Source organism: Alosa pseudoharengus, unplaced genomic scaffold, assembly GCF_046254945.1.
Source record: "Alosa pseudoharengus isolate Yale_2024_CS ecotype anadromous, Long Island Sound unplaced genomic scaffold, YU_APseudo_1.1 YU_APseudo_1.1_scf_6, whole genome shotgun sequence".
In the NCBI taxonomy this organism is placed as follows: Eukaryota; Metazoa; Chordata; class Actinopteri; order Clupeiformes; family Clupeidae; genus Alosa; species Alosa pseudoharengus.
Genome location: NW_027468848.1, coordinates 10,578,461 through 10,585,972, shown reverse-complemented (window position 1 = coordinate 10,585,972; position 7,512 = coordinate 10,578,461). Strand labels below are relative to the sequence as shown.

The 7,512-nt window shown below is 38.3% G+C and overlaps 1 long non-coding RNA gene across 1 annotated transcript; it reads left to right on the top strand.

Moving 5' to 3' along the window:
- The first annotated feature begins 250 nt into the window (after positions 1-250).
- LOC143105757 (uncharacterized) lies at positions 251-5,620 on the top strand. The gene is made up of 3 exons (XR_012983532.1): positions 251-374; positions 1,854-2,130; positions 4,095-5,620. It is a non-coding gene; the product is annotated as an uncharacterized LOC143105757 (long non-coding RNA).
- Positions 5,621-7,512: the final 1,892 nt, after the last annotated feature.

Genomic DNA, 7,512 nt, shown 5'->3' with positions numbered 1-7,512 from the left:
TTTTGACAACCCAGTCTCACGTCTGAACGTGTCACTGTCACGTTAATTAATCTATTGGGACGTGTTGTGTAACACGTTTCCTTGTTAAAAAACGTGTTGAGCAGGACGTAATTATCGTGTTACTATCACGTTGTATTTCGCTTTCAACGAGCCAACAGAACCACGTCATCTGTCAAAAAAGCCTGACCTCACAAAATGGCGAGAATGTTATTTGATGCTTTTGACGTGCAGTTTCACACTCTTAAGCCTGCTTTGAGTTTAGGGTTAGAAGGAGCCACCTTCTAGCTAGCAGTTTTAGAAGGCTGAACCCCAGAATCCAGAAACAAGAACCGAGCAGGGACGGAGAAAAAAGAAGAATCCAAATGGGAAATGAGGTGAGCCTTGCTACTGCCGCTAGCATGATCATTTTGCTAGCAATTGAGCAAAACATTTTAAAGTTGATTTAACATGAAATAGTAGCCTATGCATGGGCAATACTGTGAATTCAGAGTAGGCTTGCACAATTTATAATTTAGCTAACGTGCATGATGTAATGTTACATTAATCTGTAAAACAGCTGTTGTCTGTGTAAATTAACATTGTAGCCTAATATTGTTAGTGTGGGCTACAGCTAACAGCTGGGAGGTAGCCTATCAGCCAGGCATGTATAATCGATAATCATGATGAACGTGAATAGATTTCGTTGCGAAAACGCGCATTGTTTTAGGCCACATATCAGGTATAAAACAATTGTATTCTGATACAGCAGTTCTCCAGATGTTAGATATTCACTTATATTATAATATAATATTGTATTTCTTTAACCTGATTAAGAGAGGGGTTTAATTCAATAGAGAATTGCAATGTGTGTAGCCCATAATATTAGATATTAGATTAGGCTAGATTTAGATTAGATTCAACTTTATTGTAATTTAAAAGAGTAGTACAGGTACAGAGCCAATGAAATGCAGTTGACATCCAACTAGAAGTGCAGTTAGATAAATAGGCAAGTTTTCCAGATGACATGTGTACAGTGACAGAAATAGCCTATACAGTGAATATGGAATGTGTGTCTAGACTATAACAAAACAAATTGATAATAATACATAATAATGATAATAATAGCAGTAATTACAGTAGGCCACTGGCATTGTTGTTGGTGACGTGTCTGTTTCCTATTGTTCCATGCCACTCTCCTACTGTCTCAATATCTTAGCAATATCTTAGTTCAATTCAATGTCTTATAATGGTAAAAGATGTGGACAAATACATGATATGATATACAAATAAATCGTTGTTCACGACATGTTATGGTTAAATTATCGGAATGAGTGCGATGGTGATGCAATCCTGCTTTTCAATTAGTTGAGATGGTGTTTGACATTAAATTATAAGCAGGTCAGTTTCACATAATAAGCTATTTGTTTCTTTGGGTCTGGGTAATTCATGTGACAAAAAATTCTGTTATAGGCTTCTACCGTTTTTCTGAAAAACAAAGCAGTACAACAACATTTCTATCTCCAAAATAATGCATTGTACGCATGTGTGTACTACGTAGTGCATGTAGCTTCTAATGTCCAAAGTAGCCTATACTGATTTCCCTGCATAAAAACTACAAATACTCCTCCAAAACTACAGTGTTGACACTTGAAGTTGTGGAGTTATATTTTAGTAGCCTATTCTATAATAGAATAAATACCCACATCAGTTTTACCCTTGTCTCACCTGTATACAACATATGTCTATGAATTGCAGTAGTGATCAAATGAAAAAGGAAAGAAAGGTGTCCTGATGTGTTGTTTAGGGATGGTCCTGCAATGTTTTCTCGACATATCTTTATGTCTTTTTTCTCCCCTCTACTTATGTTTTCACAGATCCTTGCTCCTGATATCCTGATGTATGGGTTGCACTTCATTATATGACTCCAACAGAACACTCACAGAAAGGAGAGTGGTGTCAAACTACAAGACAGCCAGAATGTAAGCAAGGCCTTGTTTGTCCTTGTTTGGCTACTCATTTGTCTACTTCCTGAAGAGGCTGAAGCATGATGGCCTTGACACCTCAGTCCTTGCTTCCATTAACAGCTGTGTTATGGAGTGCATCCTCACATCATGGTCTACTGCAGCGGTGGATACAAAGGACAATTGGCAGGTATTTTACGTCACTTTTGCATTACTTTTACTGTGATTTTGCTAGATATGGTTGTCGCTGTGCTAAATATAGGCCCATATTGTAGATGGAGAAACGCATTGTACAGCGGATACATCTTGGGCTATACTATTAAGGGACAGCTGAATTGACCACCTAAACCATATATTTTCTGAAAGCCTATAGCCTCTAGATGTCAATTAATATACATTAAGACATGCCCCACCTTCCTACTGATTTTGGTGCATCATAAGGCGTACATAGGCCCATATTGTAGATCGAGAAACGCCTTGTACAGCGGATACATCTTGGGCTATACTATTAAGGGACAGCTGAATTGACCACCTAAACCATATATTTTCTGAAAGCCTATAGCCTGTAGATGTCAATTAATATACATTAAGACATGCCCCACCTTCCTACTGACTTTGGTGCATCATAAGGCGTACATAGGCCCATATTGTAGATCGAGAAACGCATTGTACAGCGGATACATCTTGGGCTATACTATTAAGGGACAGCTGAATTGACCACCTAAACCATATATTTTCTGAAAGCCTATAGCCTCTAGATGTCAATTAATATACATTAAGACATGCCCCACCTTCCTACTGACTTTGGTGCATCATAAGGCGTACATAGGCCCATATTGTAGATGGAGAAACGCATTGTACAGCGGATACATCTTGGGCTATACTATTAAGGGACAGCTGAATTGACCACCTAAACCATATATTTTCTGAAAGCCTATAGCCTCTAGATGTCAATTAATATACATTAAGACATGCCCCACCTTCCTACTGACTTTGGTGCATCATAAGGCGTACAGAGGCCCATATTGTAGATCGAGAAACGCCTTGTACAGCGGATACATCTTGGGCTATACTATTAAGGGACAGCTGAATTGACCACCTAAACCATATATTTTCTGAAAGCCTATAGCCTCTAGATGTCAATTAATATACATTAAGGCATGCCCCACCTTCCTACTGACTTTGGTGCATCATAAGGCGTACAGAGGCCCATATTGTAGATCGAGAAACGCCTTGTACAGCGGATACATCTTGGGCTATACTATTAAGGGACAGCTGAATTGACCACCTAAACCACATATTTTCTGAAAGCCTATAGCCTCTAGATGTCAATTAATATACATTAAGACATGCCCCACCTTCCTACTGACTTTGGTTCATCATAAGGCGTACATAAGCCTATATTGTAGATCGAGAAACCGACTGTACAACTGATACATCTTGGGCTATACTATTAAGGGACAGCTGAATTGACCACCTAAACCACATATTTTCTGAAAGCCTATAGCCTCTAGATGTCAATTAATATACATTAAGACATGCCCCACCTTCCTACTGACTTTGGTTCATCATAAGGCGTACATAAGCCTATATTGTAGATCGAGAAACCGACTGTACAACTGATACATCTTGGGCTATACTATTAAGGGACAGCTAAATTGACCACCTAAACCATATATTTTCTGAAAGCCTATAGCCTCTAGATGTCAATTAATATACATTAAGACATGCCCCACCTTCCTACTGACTTTGGTGCATCATAAGGCGTACATAAGCCTATATTGTAGATCGAGAAACCGACTGTACAACTGATACATCTTGGGCTATACTATTAAGGGACAGCTGAATTGACCACCTAAACCATATATTTTCTGAAAGCCTATAGCCTCTAGATGTCAATTAATATACATTAAGACATGTCCCACCTTTCTACTGACTTTGACAATATACAAAATAGTGCCATGTATACATTTATGTCCTCCAAAGTTTGCAGGAAGGTGGGCCATGTGCTAGTCTATGTTAACTCACATGTACAAGTGACAGGCTTTAAGAAAATATATGGTTTGCATGGCTGAAACTGCTTTGCCTTTGTGTTGGAGCTCAAAATGTTCTAAACATATCTTAAATTTCTTTCTGTTACTTATGTTTTCACAGATCCTCGCTCCTGATATCCTGATGTATGCATTCCATTTCATTATATGACTCCAACAGGACACCTACACAAAGGAGCTGTTAAAGCAGTGTCCTTCTACAAACAACAAGACAGCGAGCATGTAAACAAGGCCTTGTTTGTCCACTTCCTGAAGGGGCTGAAGCATGCTGGCCTTGACACCTCAGTCCTTGCTTCCATTTACAGCTGTGTTGTGGAGCGCATTCTCACATCCTATGGTCTGCAGCGGGTGGTGTCATCACTTTATTTATCATCGTTTGTGTAAATCTTACACATCTTACACAAAAGTCTAAAATAATCTAAACTTCATTCACTCTCCATGTATAGATCAAGATAGACTTGCAGAACAGGCTGCAGGGCAACAGTCTGATAGCCTGCATGAAAGCATAAATGGTCCGCACTTGTTAAAGAGTGCAATTATCAAAGGGCCCTTGAATTGTGTTTTTTTAAACCAAGGAGTATGACTGTAGCGATGCTGTCAGCTCTGCCATAAGCAGTGACTGTGATTACGTTTGCACATTTTGAAAATGTTGTTTTTCTTTCTTTTGCATTCTTTTCCACTTCATTGTTGTATAGTTTGTATAATGTTTGTTAAAGTTGCACACATTAATTCACTGTTCTTATTTATAAAAATGTGTATAGTGTGGTATAGTTTGTATGGTGGAGTCTTTATTGTATCGCACAAACAAGAACACCCCACCCCACCATACCACTTTGACTAACCAATTTTCTGCGGGAAACCCTGGATGCTTTCTAAAGGTATTTTGTGAAACATAGGGGTTGCTATGGTAGTGGTTGCTAAGCTATTGCTAGGGTAACTGAGAAGGTTGTTATGGTGTTGCTACGGGATATATGGTGGTTGCTATGCAGGTTTATAGGGTAATCATGTTGGTTGCTAGGTTGGTGATAGAGTAACTGAGAAGGTTGCTAGGGTGTTGCTAGAGTAGATATGGTGGTGGCTATACTAAATTAAGTGATTGCTATGCTGGTTGCTAGGGTAATTGAGATGGTTGCAAGGCAAGTCATGTTGGTTGACTATCAAAGTGGTTGCTAGGTTGGCATTGTACAGGTGGTTGCTAGGTTGTTGATAGGGTAACCAAGAAGGTTGCTAGGGTGTTGCTAGGGTAGATATGGTGGTTGCTATTCCAAATAAAGTGGTTGCTATGCTGGTTGCAAGGTTAATCATGTTGGTTGCAATGGTGGTTGCTCGGTTGACATTGTGGTGGTAGTTGTGAGGTTGTTGGTAGGGTAATTAATATGGTTGCTAGGTTGTTGCTATGGTTCTTATGTTGGTTGCTAGGTTGTTGCTAGGGTAACTTAGAAGAATTTTGTCCAGCTAATACATTTTGGCCTACACTATTAAGGGACAGCTGAATTTACCATCTAAACCATATATTTTCTTAAAGCCTATAGTCTGTAGATGTCAATTAATATGAATTAAGACATGTCCAACATTCCTACTTACGTGCATCATAGGCTTAAGCAATACTGCTATTTTTGCTCTTAGACTATAAAAATTCATAATCACTTTAAAAACGCTAATTGATTACAATAGTTTTTGAAAGTCAATTTCTTTAAATCATGATTGAAATTGTAACCATATTCTTTATTGAGTTATGTTAATTGACTATAATACTATTGTATTGTCATCCTTCTTTGGGACTTGAGTACTTCAATATCCCCTTCATGTATCAATGTACATTAAAGCATCTTTGATAGTAAAGGACTCTCCATGTAAATAATTACTTGAATTGTCTTTCACTTGTACTGGTTCTATATATTTGGACCACTGATTGACTGCACTCTGGTTTTCATCAGCAAGGTCAAGGCTTAAATTAACCTCAGATAAGTCTGTTTTAATCCCATGCATTATATGTGCTAATGTTGTGAAGTAATTGGTGTGACTGACCCTACAAAGGCCTGTCTGACCTATGACCTATTAACCTAGGGTTAGTAAATATGGGATCGGAGTGAAATTACCTCACACATTCAGAAACCTCAAAGTGAAATGACCTCACACATCCAGGAAGCTACAGCAATACAAACTCAGCTACTGGTCTCAAATACGGCAAACCAGTTGCCAATTTCTATGCCCTTTATATCAATTTGTGCTACATGTTATTAGTTGAAAATTACTGGTGTAAGCTTATCTGACTAGAATATGACTGATTAAATTTGACATGTAACATCCTTGGATGACACAAAATATAGTGAAATGGACTCAACCCTCACATATTCAAACTTTTTTTCAATCTTTGGCTCCGCCTCCTGACAACACACAAGCAGCTATATTTGAGTGTGTAGTTAAATCACATCTCACATATTCACAGACTCTATAGCACCCCAAATCCAATATTTCCTATATTTGGCTCCGCCTCCTGGCAATACACAAGTCATTAGATGTCCCAAATTTGACAAACTAGTTTGTTATCATCCCGTGTATCAAAATATGTGCCATATGTTGGTACTATCTTGAATTAACTGGTGTAATCCTATCAAGGCCTGTCTGACCTATGCAAATTATGGCCATCTAAACCTAGGGTTAGCATTTCTAACTTCCATACCTCATAAACAGACTAAATTTGGCATGTGACATCTATCTATGACATAAAATATACGAGATACGTAAAATCACACCTCACACATTCATAGACTCTATAGCGCCCCCTAGAAATCTACATTTTCCAATCTTTGGCTCCGCCTCCTGACAACATACAAGCAGCTGGAGGTTTCAAATTTGACAAACAAGTTTGTTATCATTCCCTGTATCAAAATATGTGCCACATGTTGGTACTATCTTGAATTAACTGGTGTAATCCTATCAAGGCCTGTCTGACCTATGCAAATTATGGCCATCTAAACCTAGGGTTAGCATTTCTAACTTCCATACCTCATAAACAGACTAAATTTGGCATGTGACATCTATCTATGACATAAAATATATGAGATATGTAAAATCACACCTCACACATTCATAGACTCTATAGCGCCCCCTAGAAATCTACATTTTCCAATCTTTGGCTCCGCCTCCTGACAACATACAAGCAGCTAGAGGTCTCAAATTTGACAAACACGTTTGTTATCATTCCCTGTATCAAAATATGTGCCACATGTTGACATTTCATGAAATAATGGGTGTGACACTTACCTAGGCCTGTCTGGCCATATGGGTGTCTCAATTGTAGTTTCTGAGTATGTCCGGTGCATCAAACTTGCCATGGCAGGTAAGATCAGTGAAATTGGGTTTATTTCAGCACAACACACCTCTGTGTATCATATTCAATCAAAATATGGATGTTTTGATGGTTTGTTTATGATTTAAGAACTTTTGTTGGTCAATATCTGTCAAATATGCTCTCTAAACGGTTATTTCTGAAGATTTCTTGTGCATCAAAAGTCCCA